This window comes from Myodes glareolus, chromosome 6 (assembly GCF_982192425.1).
Source record: "Myodes glareolus chromosome 6, mMyoGla1.1, whole genome shotgun sequence".
Taxonomy (NCBI): Eukaryota; Metazoa; Chordata; class Mammalia; order Rodentia; family Cricetidae; genus Myodes; species Myodes glareolus.
In genome coordinates, this window is record NC_142031.1 from 69478779 (window position 1) to 69491586 (window position 12808).

The 12808-nt window shown below is 44.7% G+C and overlaps 1 protein-coding gene across 1 annotated transcript in view; it reads left to right on the forward strand.

Annotated features, from left to right (window-relative positions):
- Positions 1 to 8251: 8251 nt before the first annotated feature.
- Herc3 (HECT and RLD domain containing E3 ubiquitin protein ligase 3) overlaps positions 8252 to 12808 on the forward strand; it is a 101748-nt gene continuing 97191 nt past the window's right edge. Inside the window, exon 1 of the mRNA XM_048439637.3 lies at positions 8252 to 8696. The gene's annotated coding sequence lies outside the window, so the exon portion shown is untranslated. The remainder of the gene's footprint in view (positions 8697 to 12808) is intronic.

Here is a 12808-nt window from a genome sequence, read left to right on the forward strand (position 1 = left end):
CTTCGGCCAGTTTATGAGTCACTACAGACAGAAGAAGTTCCTATCTGTGGGTATAAACAGAAATACTTAATGTATTAGTTACTTTTATGTTGCTAAGAAAGATCCCATAATCCTTTACTCTTATATGCTCCCTGACTTCAAAGCCAGCATCCTGTGGACTACACAGCCAAGTTCAGCTGCTGTTTGGGATGACTCCTTGGCCCTTGAGTGACATTTCAATCAGTTATTGTATTCAGTTGCTTGCTAAAAGCAGAAGACTCGCTAGGCCTTTTTATTTTAGAAGGTGGGGGCTTGGCTGGGCAGGTGTGGAGGGGGCTTCTTACCACAAGGGCACCCTTCCCTTTGTCCAGTGCAGAGCTAGCTTTTTCTTAATCTCCTTGTTATTCCTTTTGGTCTCCGGTCCCTTTAAGGGGCAAGCCACGCCCACTCCCAGCGACTTCTGATCTCTCGTAGCCATCTTTCTTTCTGTTCCCTCTCTTGGCATGTGCACACGTGTTTTCCCATCTCCCTCTCTCTTTTTCCCTGTCTCTTTCTTTCTTTCTCTCCCTCCCCTTTAAGTAATAAATGTTCATCTTTATGTTCAGCCTTATGTCTATTTTATTATGTCTTATAAGCCTTTTACCACCCGCTTGGGTGACTCTCCTGGCCTCATGGCAGCACCAGCCTGTCAGGGATGAGCCACCCCTCTGCCACTTGCTGGGGGAATCTGCACCGCTCTAGCCGTCTCTGCCTGGACTAGCGGCTGCAGTCATGCTAGCATTATATTTTTAAGGAAATAAAACTCCTTAACAATTATTGTTCTTTAAAAAACAGGCGGGTGTGTTCCCTGGCAGGGTCGCAGAGCAGCCACTAGTCCGACAAGGATGGCTGTGGGTCCCTGTAAGATGTCCAGGGTGGCAGCGCCATGTGGCCAGGCGAGTCAGGCGAGCAGGTACGGCAGATAAAAGGCTCACAGGACATAGTAAATAAACATAAGGATAAACATTTATTACTTAAAAAGAAACAGAGAGACAGAGAGACAGAGATAGACAAACATAAAGACATAAAAACATAGAGACAGAGAGAAACATGTGTGCACATGCCAAGAGAGAAAGACCAAAGAGAGAAAGTTAAGATGGCGGCGAGGGATGTCAGAAGTGGCTGGGAGTGGGCGTGGTTAGCTCTTAAAGGGATCAGACCGAAAGGAATAACAACAATGGCATCCTCTCTTCCAGCACAAGTCAAGGCTGTATGTAACATTAAGCTTGCTAGTGGCCCTTTCCTCTCCAAACTGTGTAGTCTTTATTTCTTTCAGTCCTCCTTGGTCTTTGTCACTGTAGATCTGCGTAAGAGTGATCACTAATAATGTTAATCTCACTGGGTGGGAATAAGACTTAATACCATGATTTTTGAGTCAAATTTGAAGCAAGCCAAATTTGAAAAAAGCAAAAAGGTACTGGTCAGGTCCATACCTGGTATTTCTAGAGTATGGCCCTGAATTACATTAGTCAGAGACTTATAAAGGCCAAACTTGCAAGACTGTGCATTTCTTGCTTCATCCAATTTGGGGAAACATACATCCTGACATACTTCCTGCCTACACATCTCCGACCTACAAATGGTCAAGTACATCCTGTGCAGTTAGGGTAACCAAGCTTGTTTACAGAAACGAAAGCACGTGGCTTGTTATCTTACATGAACAACAGTCTCCCCAGGAAGATATCTGTCCTTGGGCAAGTGGTGCTTACGGGGTAGAGGCATTTTTATTTTATAGGTCTCTTAAGCACAGTAATTTAAAATTAATAATTTTATTCATCAGAAGAACCACTTGACAGGGTCAATTAGGCTTTCTTGAAACCTCTTCCCATAAATAAGAGCTCAGGACTTTTTTAATTTAGCCTCAGGCAAATTCTTAGAATGAGGTTGAAAGAGGCCACATTCTTTGCCAGCATATCACAAGAATGGCCTCTAGGCCAGTTGCTAATGGGCTCCCCTCTGAAGCCTCTTGAGCTGGACCTCCACGGACCCCATTGCTATCCTTCCTACTGTTGTCTTGCAAGCTCTTACTAAAATGGCTGTGAGGGCAGTGCTCAACTAACTCCCTTGTTTAAAGTTCCAAAGCTTTCCACGTTCCTCAACGAAACCAACGTGGTTCTTCCCAGCAACAGCCCACTCTCTCTCATTATGTCTTAGCTAGGTTTTTAAAGCTGCGAGGAAAACACCTGACCAGAAGAAACTTGGGGAGGAAAGGGTTTGTCTAAACTGACAAGATGACCCCTCCAGGGTATGGTTAAGGGGAAGGTTTTTATTGTAGATCTGGAAGAGAGAATTGCCCAAGGCGTTTGGAAGAGTTCAGAGTAGAGATGAAAGTGAAGAGACTGAAGTGGTCAGCAGACCAGAGGAAAGAGAGATGGAGAGAGTGAAGGAAGAAGAGAAAGAGAGGACAGAGGGAGTGCATAGCCAAATATCAGGGTCATAATGAGAGTTGAGATGGGGGTAGGGAAGCTCCTGAGCTGGGAGAAGTTTGGGAGTTAGTAATGAGAAGAGCCAAGATGCCAGCAAAAAGGTTCTTGGGCCGACGATCTCCAAGGAGACAAGAAACGTTAAGCACACAGGATAGCCTTTCCAAGGGCAAAAATGGAAAACTTGTTTTTCCATCCAGGAAACTGGAAATTGGCAGTGATTAATAGCCTGGCAATCTGCATTATCTGTTGGTCCAGGCCGTATCAGGCTCCTACAATCAGAACTGGAGGTAGTTAGTAATCTAAATGACCCTGATAGCCAGAAGCTCCCCAAAGCTCCAACAACCCGGAGCAGCAGTGGCTAATAGCCCAAATGACCGCTATGTTTTCTGTATCACCAAGACCAGGCCAGATCCTTCCCTAGGCCCTAGCTATACTAAGCAGCCTACCTCTATAACCCAACTTCTTGGTAGAAATGACCTGTACCCTGAGTCAAGTTTCAATATAATTAGGCTTCCTTGTGCATCGTGTCTGTATTTCACATGAAAACTTTTTTTTTTCTAAATTATACTGGACTTAAATATATTAAGAATAAACCACCTGATATCAGACTCCCTGAAGTCTTGATTCAGGTTGATGAAGTTTATCTGAACTGAGTTTTCCTTCTCAGCTTTTCGTTAGTCACTGCCCTGCAATAGCCACCTTCAGGGTTCTCCTCACACTGGGATTACAGTAAGGGATGTACATTCTCAGCATGTTGCTCCAGCTACCATGACAGGCACTTGCTGCCCTGTTTCCACACCATGAACTCTAACCCTGCCTTAGGCTTTCTATTGCTGTGAAGAGACACCATGACCACGGCAACTCTTATAAAGGAAAATATTTGATTGTGTGGCTTACAGGACATGGTGACAAGTAGGCAGACATGGTGCTGGAGAGGTAGCTGATATTTCTATGTCTTGTTCTGACAACAGAAAGTAAATGGAAACACTAGATGTTCCTTGAACATATATGGGACCTCAAAGCCTGCCTCCATAGTGACACACTTCCTCCAACGATGCCATACCTACTCCAACAATGCCATACCTCCAAATAGTGGCACTCCCTTTGGGGGTAATTTCTTTCCAGTTTCCACAAACCCTGTGGAATCACAAGCCCAAAAAACTCTTTGTTCTATAAATTGCTTTTGATCATGGTGTTTTATTACAGCTATAGAAACTCTAACTGAGACACTTGTGCAGGCTAATTTTTAAGTCAACTTGATATAAACTACAGACATCTGAGAGAAGAGATCCTCAACTGAGGAAATGCTTCCATAAGATCAGGCTGTAGGCAACCCCGTAGGTTATTTTCTTAACTGGTGATTGATGGGGGAAAGGCCAAGTCCATTGTGAGTGCCACCCTTGGTCAGGTGGTCCTGGTTTCTGTAAGGAAGCAGGTTGAGTAAGTCATAAAGAGAAAGTCAGTAAGCAACACTTCTCTATGGTCTCTAATTCAGTTCCTGCCTCCAGGTTCCCATTCCGTTGAGTTTCTGCCCTGGCATTCTTCAATATAGACTGTGACTCTGCTATAGTTAAGTCAAATAAACCTAAACCCTGACGGGTCCAAAGGAAATTCCATTTCCCCAAATTCTGGCAGATGGACAAAAGCCAGCATTCCTCAGGAGCTTGGGAAGCCAGATTCCCCCTACCAAAGGAGCCACTTATCTTACCAGTGACAATATCTGTGGTGCCTATTAGTATATCAAAGCACATGCTGGCCTTCATGCTTCTTCAGTATTTCAAGTACCTATTAGAAAGTAGAGAAACCATGCTGGCATCTTGGCTCTTCTCAGCTCTTCTCATTACTAACTTCCACACTTCTCCCAGCTCAGGAGCTTCCCTACCCCCATCTTAATTCACATTATAACCTGCCTGAGACTATAGGGACACTTCTCATTTCAACCAGGCCATTTATAACACAGTTTGACAGGATCACTTGGCAAAACAGCAGGAGATTCCCCTGAAGGCCTATGACTTCTCAAGCTCAAGTTCTTGACCAGACTTACAATAGCAGGAATGAATGTCTTCCTGTGAGGTAGGCCCCATATCTCATGAGAAAGTTGTTGGTTACCTCCTCCCAATAACATTCATGCTACTCCTCTACCGGTGGGCACATCTTGCTTGGCTGTTGGTATTGGAGCATGCAGGGTCTTCTCCTGGTTAAGATCATCTGGCACTCTGAAAACTAACCAGCAGGAAGGATGCTTCCAGTTTGATTTTTGTATGTCTTGGCACTAAAATGTGTGGTATCTTCAGCAACAGGGTATTCAGGTGTAGGGTATTATCACACAGTTCTGAGGTAACCAAGAGCAATGGAATAACCTGTATTGTTTTGGGGCTCTCTGGAGCCTCCCTGATCAACCCATGAGGAGGGATCACAGGCCTTCGATTTTCACTGAATAACCTATGGCTTCTGGGAGCAGCATTATCTACCCTTGCAGGGTACCCCTATTCAAACTCCCTCTATATTTTATCAGCTTACAAAGAAGAGGATTTCCATCAAGTTCTTACATGCATCTTTAGCTTTTGTTATCCCTCTCTCCCACATTTTCCTTGCCTCCTCCAATCAAACCATCCCACCTCCTACCATCCTCCTTTACTTCCATGTATTCTGTGTTCCAGAGTCTCTCCCTCACTTAAGGCCTCTTTCCTTCCCTCCTCTCACAGGCCCTCCAACTTTCCGGCCTCCATGGACCCTCCAACTTAAACATGTGAACCTGAGCTAGGATCCACATGTAAGGAAGAATAGATAGCATCTGTCTTTCTGGGGTGCTTATGTTTTATTTTGTTTTTGTTTTTAAAGCAGGTAAAAAAAAAAAAAGAAAAAAGAAAAAAGAAAAAGAAGAAAACTATTGGAAAATTACACACAGAAACACATGCACAATTAAAAATAAGAAAATAATTTCTTTTCAAAAGAAGTGAAAACTAAGTCTTTTCACCGTTCCACATGTAACAAAGTTCCTCAAGTTTTGGCCATTTTTTAGAGACGCTTACAGTACTGTAGTTATATACACTTCACTTCTTCCCCACCGCTAGGTTTGAGTCTTTGATAACCAACTTTTCTCTTCAATGTGAAATTTTACACAAAACTGACTAGATCCATAGGCTAAATATGCCAACCAAAATTGAGATTGATTATGAACTTTGTATTTGACACAAGAAATAGCATCAGGCACTTGTCTGCCTTAAGTACTCTTTGGCTGTATACTGTGTTCTCACCAGTGGTATCATTTCTAAATTGCATTTATATCTTTGTAGCAGACTTAGCTTTTCCGACACTGCTATACATCTGGAGAAGGAGTGATTACTTTTGCTTCCGGTGTTTCCAAAAGTAGCTTTCGTGATCCAAATTTCAAAGGTTTGTAATGCCCTTTTTTTTCTTTTCTTTTTTCTTTCTTTTTTTTTTTTTCCACGCTTTTTAAACCATGATTCACAATCTCCTATGAAATCACATCACCGGATGTAAGGGTCGCAAAAATTTTGTCATTTCTAAATGTGCAGTGACCAGAAATTAAGTCGGAAGGCAGTGAGTAAGCGATGCTCCTGGCAGCCGCTCGGCCCCCCCAGGGCAATTTCATACCTCACTGACTTTTTGTTTTGAACACACAGTAATGTACGTTCCCTGCACAGATTGTCATACCAGGAAGCGTAACTTCATACCTAACCCATCGTCAGCAGACACTGCCTTAAACACCAAAAGCTCAGGCTTGAGACTATTGTGTAATGAATTACATTTTTTTTTTACTGTATACACAGTTTTCTGCTCTTATAGAGCCATACGGTTTAATATGGAAAACAAAATGTTGGTATCTACTTCCTGCCATTCCTGAGCAGGTTAGTATTAAATTAGTGTTTCTCTGGATTGGATTGTGGGAGAATGTTTAAGAAACTGAGTTGCTGACTTGAGTTTCATTTAAAAAAAAAATCATTCAATGAATTTTGACCTGAGATCAGAACAATTTCTCATCATTTCAGAAATGACCTTAAACATACTTATGACATTTTATTATATATTTATGTGAAGTAGCTTTCTCAACATTGAGGCTTATAGAATTAAAGTGTCTAATTCTAAAACACATTGAAGTTGTTCTCTGTCCCAAAATAACATGTATTCAGCAAGATTTAATTCCTTGTGTAAAATAACTGAACACACCCATTTCTCTAGTGTGCTAACTTTGTCCTCTTTAACAAATGGTAAAACTGTATGATAACAAAGAATCATTTTGAAGTAAAATTCCTAATTGTCTCAACACCTTCTTTACATATCTATATGTAAAAATTTGGGGGTAACGAGGGATTGCAAGTGGACAAAGTTTAGGAAACCTTGTCTTCGATGGCCTTAGTTAACCCAAAACAGAGACTGTCCTTCCTTATCTTCCCGATGTCGGCAGCCAACATTGCCTTGTTGTTAAGATGCATCGACTACATTACTCCCAGGATACATCAGGGCATTGCCAAATTAAGACATACCAATCTCTCCCTTACTCGCAGGATATATCAATCCTGGAGATGATTTTTCTGTCGGTAAGCCTATTAGGTTTTTTAGAGTAGTGACTGAAGATCTGGTGTGATCCAAATGGTTTCGGGAAGAATTATTCTGGAAATGCAGATTATAAAATTTCTTTCACTTACGGTCATTTTTCTTTTTAGAATTTGATTAAGATAAAATGACATCATTGCCCTCCCTCATACCTCTCTCATGTATCCACCTCAAATTCACGGTCTCTTTATTATTGTTACGTGTGTATGGATAAGACAGATTGTACTGGGGAATCTATTTAGTGTCTCTTGTTTCTATATGTTCCCCGGACTGAACAGCTGGTGTTGGTAACCACCTATGCGGCTCATGTCTTCATTTTTAATTAGTTCTTTGAGATTTTTGCACATTCTTTTGGGTTAAAGTTCCATGTTCAGAGTTTCAAATTAAAAGCCGACAGAAACATCAATTAATTCAATCTTGCCATATGATTTTCTTGAAAAGATGATTTGAAGATGAGAGGAGGTCCAGTGCAAGTCTGAGAGCATTTGTGGCCTGGGGGAGGAAGAAGATTGTAGGTCATCTCCGAGACCTGGGAAAGTGGAGCTGAAACTTGTAGCCCCACCTCCCCACACCCCCGCCATTTTTGGGGTTTTAGACCATAGGTGTGCTTTATGATTTCAGAACTGGTGACTTTCCTGCTCTGTTTTCTGCAGTGTGCCTTCCTCTCTGGTCCCGCCTCTTTCTGTGCACCACTGCGGGCCCCGCAGACCTTGGTCCCGGCGTGACACTGGGTTCGGAACCATAGTCCTGGCAATCACCCTCCAGCTCACCATGCCATTCCCCCCATCTCTGTCTCTCACCTCTGTATGAATAGTAAGAAGAGTCGAGAACCTCCCCCGGCCCCCCAAAAAAGCAACCTGCCCCCCTCAACCCCCTTCAATGGACATTGCTTCTTGGTTTCCCAGCCAGCGAAAAGCGATTTCACTCCTGGAAAGGTAACTCCGACAATAGCCTGTCCAGGGTCCTGCCATCTTCCCCTGCGTGTCCCACAACCTCCCAGCGGCGGGTCCCACCACCTCACGACTACCTGACCACCTCTCGGTTACCTCCTCCGCCCTAGGTCCCTCCCGCTCCCTCCCGATCCCCTCCCAACCGGGTCCCGCCCCCTCCCGGTCACCTCCTGGCTGCGAGTCCCGCCCTCTCCCCGTCCCCCCCCCTCCCGGTCACCTCCCGGGCCCCTCCCGTCCCGACGTCGCCCCGCCCTCTCCGCGCCCGCCGCGCCCCGCCCCGCTGCCGCCGCCACCATTGGCCGGGCGGGAAGTCGTTCTCCCAGCTCAGTCTGCGGCCGCGGGAGTGCGGGGAAACTTCATTAATACTGTGACGCCGGAGGCCGGGGTGGCCCGAGCTGACGGAGGACTGCGGTCGCCGGGGTTGGCGCTGGGGACCGGGTGTGCGGGTGCCGGGGGGCGGCGATCTCTGGGGCACCGAGCCGGCCGCGCCCGCGGGGGAGGGGGGCTGGGCTGTCCGCAGCTCCCCGTCGCGGAGGCGCCTCTCCGCCCCGGCTCGGACGCGGGCCGCCGGTGACCTCCCTGCGTGAAGAGCGGAGCGGCGACAGGGGAATTCGCGTTGCGGCTGCCCGCGGGCTCCTCCCACCCAGCTGGCGGGCGGAGCTCGGAGACACGGTCTCTGGTGCAGGCGTGCTGCGGCCGACCCGACGGCTGGACGGAGGAGCAGGTGTGTGAACCGAAGGGCTGAACCTGGGGAGAGCGCCCCGGGGGCTGCCGTGAGCGTGTGCAGCCCGGGCCCCCGGGGACGAGTGTTTGGACTTCGCTGTTTCAGGCTGGTTTCTGATTCTATAGTACTTTAGAGTTCACATCGGCCTCATTAGGAAGTACATTAAATTCTTACTTAAGACGTCTAGGATTTTGCTGGGATTTGTCTCATCCGGGCAGCTTTGGGGGAGGACGATTCGAATGATATCTTCCATTTTTATGTGCCTTCTGGCTCTTTCCACAAATAGGAAGCTATTTCTAGACCCTTTGATTTGATAATTTGATAAAGTGAACTGATTTTTAGCTTTAGACTGGAAAGAAAGGAAAGTCAAACGAGGATTAGCCTTTTTAGATGCGGTGAGAGCAATCTGGTACATTCAGAGGCATATTACAGTGCGGCTCTTTTTGGTATTTTCTTTTCTTGGAGAAGGAAAGCTTTATAAATCCGAAAAGCAAAATTAGGTGGATTACATACTCTAGTATTGACCCCATTGGAGAAGTTAAATTGCAGGAATCAAATTATATGCAAAACCCCGTTATCCTGAGCAAAATAGAAGCATGGCTCACTACTACCCAGTTGGACTTGTTCAGTAAGTAGTTGTCGTTCATTGTGTTAAAGAAGAAATAGGAGTCTAAAAATGTTCCAGACAGTGTTGGAGAAGTCTTTGGGTGTTGCATTTCATGCTGCGGGACACATTTGAATCGCTTAAGATTAGTGTAATCACTTAAAAACATCGTTGTCCATAATGAAAGTAGCACCCCTGCTGGAGACAAAAGCTGGCTCTGCACCAGTTTCAGAAATAAAAGTGGTGGTCTCCTAATCTGACGGGAGAAGGTAGAAATGATGGCTAAAACTCATGCAGGACCACAGACTGTGTGGTGACTCAGACCAAAATAGCTGCTAGGTGAGGGACCTTAGCACATCTTCATGCTTCCCCTTTGCTTTATTTGGGTGACTGGAGGTGCCAGTCTGGGACGTCTTGTATTGCACGTAGAGGATATAGTAACAGGGAGAGAGAAAGTAGAGTGTACTGTGGCAGCTGCAGTCAGGTAACTAGCTTTGAAAGCAAACGGACAGCAAAATTGAATTATTTTTCCATAATTTCTGTCCAGTCTAAATGACGACTTGAAAGTATTTTTACTGCTTCTATTAAATGGCCAGAATTTTATAAGGTCCTCTTTACGGCTTTAGTTCACGTTAAAGATGCTTAACTTCATCAAGGTTGGTTTGAGGCTATCTTAACCAAACCCTTCTCTTGAGATACACTGGGGAGAATTACATCTCTAGTGGTTAGTGTATTCTTATTTTCAAAGGTTTACTCTTACCTTTCTTTTCTTTTGGAAATGGAATTGTGCTATATGGTGTAGATTGGCTTCTAATTTACGATAGTCCAAGTATGTGTTGAACTCAGTAATCCTCCTGCGTTGTCCTCGTAAGTACTGAGATTACAGGTGTACACTCCAGGTCTATGTAGACTACGTATTTTAAGCACTTTGCAGAGTCCTGTTCTTTTTTTTTTTTTTTTTTTTAAACATAACACCCTGTGCTGAGATGGGATGTTCTGGCTTCTAGTCCAAATGTCTAATGTATGATTAGGGGTGAGTTAACTTAAGCCCTCTGAGCCTTAGTTTTTCCCTCTGGTCGTGTAAATGGGAAAACTATCTAACCCACAGAGCTGGTAAGGGATTAAACAAAATTATGTGAAGACTCGGAGCGATCTAGCTGCTTGGTAAGAGACATCTTCATGCTTCCCTTTACTTTGAGGCAGTGAAGAGACAAGGTGAGTCCAGAAAGTAGGGACCTTGTTTCTGGGCTGTGCTTCATCAGCCTGTTGTTCCTCTGTTCCCCTTGTTCTTCCCTCTACCCCTTCCTTGTAAACCTGGGTTTCACGTGCCTGAGGCTGGCCTTGAACTCGCTATGTAGCTGGTGCCAACCTAAAACTGGTCCTCCTGCGTCCTTGCTCTTGAGTGCTGGATTATAGGCTGTGCACCTGGCTCTGCAGCCACTTAACCACTTGGTCCAGAAGCTCTCAGCTGCCATTTCTGAATGGATTGGTAAGCCTTGAACATAAGATGGCCCCTTTGACAATACAACCCTGCTCTCTTTGACATTTAAAACATTCAGAAATGATACTTGCTGGTGCTAAGGGTGTGTGTTTCTGTGTGACTGAGCTGGTTTTATCATGAGTCAGGGTTGTGGAGGACAGTCTGGTTAATTCTATGGAGACTTGTTCACGCCTCCTTTTCCTCCGGCTGGCTTAAGTTCTGGTTGTATAATCTCTGATGATTTAGCGAATACGAGCTCACTTACTGCACACACGTATGTCTTTTTACATTTTTCTTTGAAGTGTTTTATTAGCAAATATTAATATACATAATAATGCATATATAATAATGGTTTTGTTTTCAATTTTTTATAGATTTATAATGTATTTTGATCATCTACAGCTTTGTCTTTAAACTCATATTAACAAAATTAGAGTGCATTGCTTTTGTGACTTGGTTTCCTTTTGTTTGGGACACAGCTCAGTGTCATGTTAAGGAGTATGGCTTGTAGTCTAGTAGAGGAAGTTTGAATTCTGCCTTTTGACTTAGGAAGTTTCTATTTCAGCTACTTATTTACATGTTCTTGGGCAAGTGATTTAATCTTGCTAATCTTGAGGTTTCTAAAGTGGTTTTGCCCACTTACCCTCCCACCAGCTGTGCATAATAAGACTTCTGGCTGTTCTAGGGCGTTGACTCGGCAGAGGGTAAATTAAATAAAGTATTTACATCTAGACCCAGGGCTAGGTTTGCAGCCACAGCGAGCGTTGGTGCTCCTTTGCTCCGAGATTGTTTCTGAGCCCTGTCCTAGTTAGGGTACTGTAGATGTGACGAAACACTGTGACCAGAAGCGACGGGAGGAGGACAGGGTTTGCCTGGCTTATGCTCCCCCATCAGAGTTCATTTTCAGAGGAAGTCAGTACAGGAACTCAAACAGGGCGGGAACCGAGAGGCAGGAGCTGATGCAGAGAGTGTTGCTTTGTGACTTGTTCAGCCTGCTTTCTCATCACATCCAGGACCAGTTGCCCAGAGTGGCACCATCTACAATGGGCTGTTCGCTCCCCTGTCAGTCACTAATTAAGAAAATGCCCTACAGCTTGCCTACAGCCTGATCTTAGGAAGGTATTTTCTTAACTGAGGCTCCCCTCCCCTGTGTCAAGCTGACAAAACTATCCAGCACAAGCACCTATTATGTACAGGACAACAGTCTGGTCTCTAAAATTGGAGAAATGAACAAGAGTCTCAGTCTTGGAGCTCCCCTGGAAAGCCAGAATTCTATTCTCTCAATTGTAACATATTTGTGTGTTTGCTTTGTCTCTGTGTCTGTCAGTGTGTCTGATTGTCTGTCTCTCCCCTGTGGTGTGTGTGTTTGTGTATGATGGTAGGACCCTGCTGGGCATGATGATTTACACCTCTCCCGGGGAAGCTAGGGCAGGATGATTGTTTTGGGTTTGCGACTAACCTGGACTAACATCGTTCACGAATAGAACGATGGAAATCTAGATCATGGTATAGCCCCTAGTTCGACCCCCAGTACTGAAAAAAAAACCAAATAACAAAAAACCCCACCATTTTCCAGTTGTGGTAGTTCGTGTCTTTAATTTTCATACTCGAGAGGCTGAGGCGGGAGAGCTAACGTGAGCTTGAGGCCAGTCTGACCCATATAGAGAGTGCCAGGCCAGCCTGGGCTAAATGAGTTAGAGTCTTACTGACTTAGACAGTCTGGCTGGAGGCCTGGGACTAAAATCCCTGCCCTGTGCAGTGTTCATATCTCCATCGACACTAGCGAATGCCAACTTGTTTTCCATTCCAGCTAGGGGTACAGAGCGACCCTGTCTCAAAAAGCAAAATAAAACACAAATTCCAGGTATGCTATCACACACCTGTAATTCTAGGGCCTCTGGTAGTTTGCAGATGAAAAGCCAATGCCTCCGAACAGTCTGGTGACTCCAGATTCTTTTTGTAAAACTATAGCCATTTGTGTGCTTGTGTTTCTGTGCACATATGTGGACATATGTGTACGTGTATACT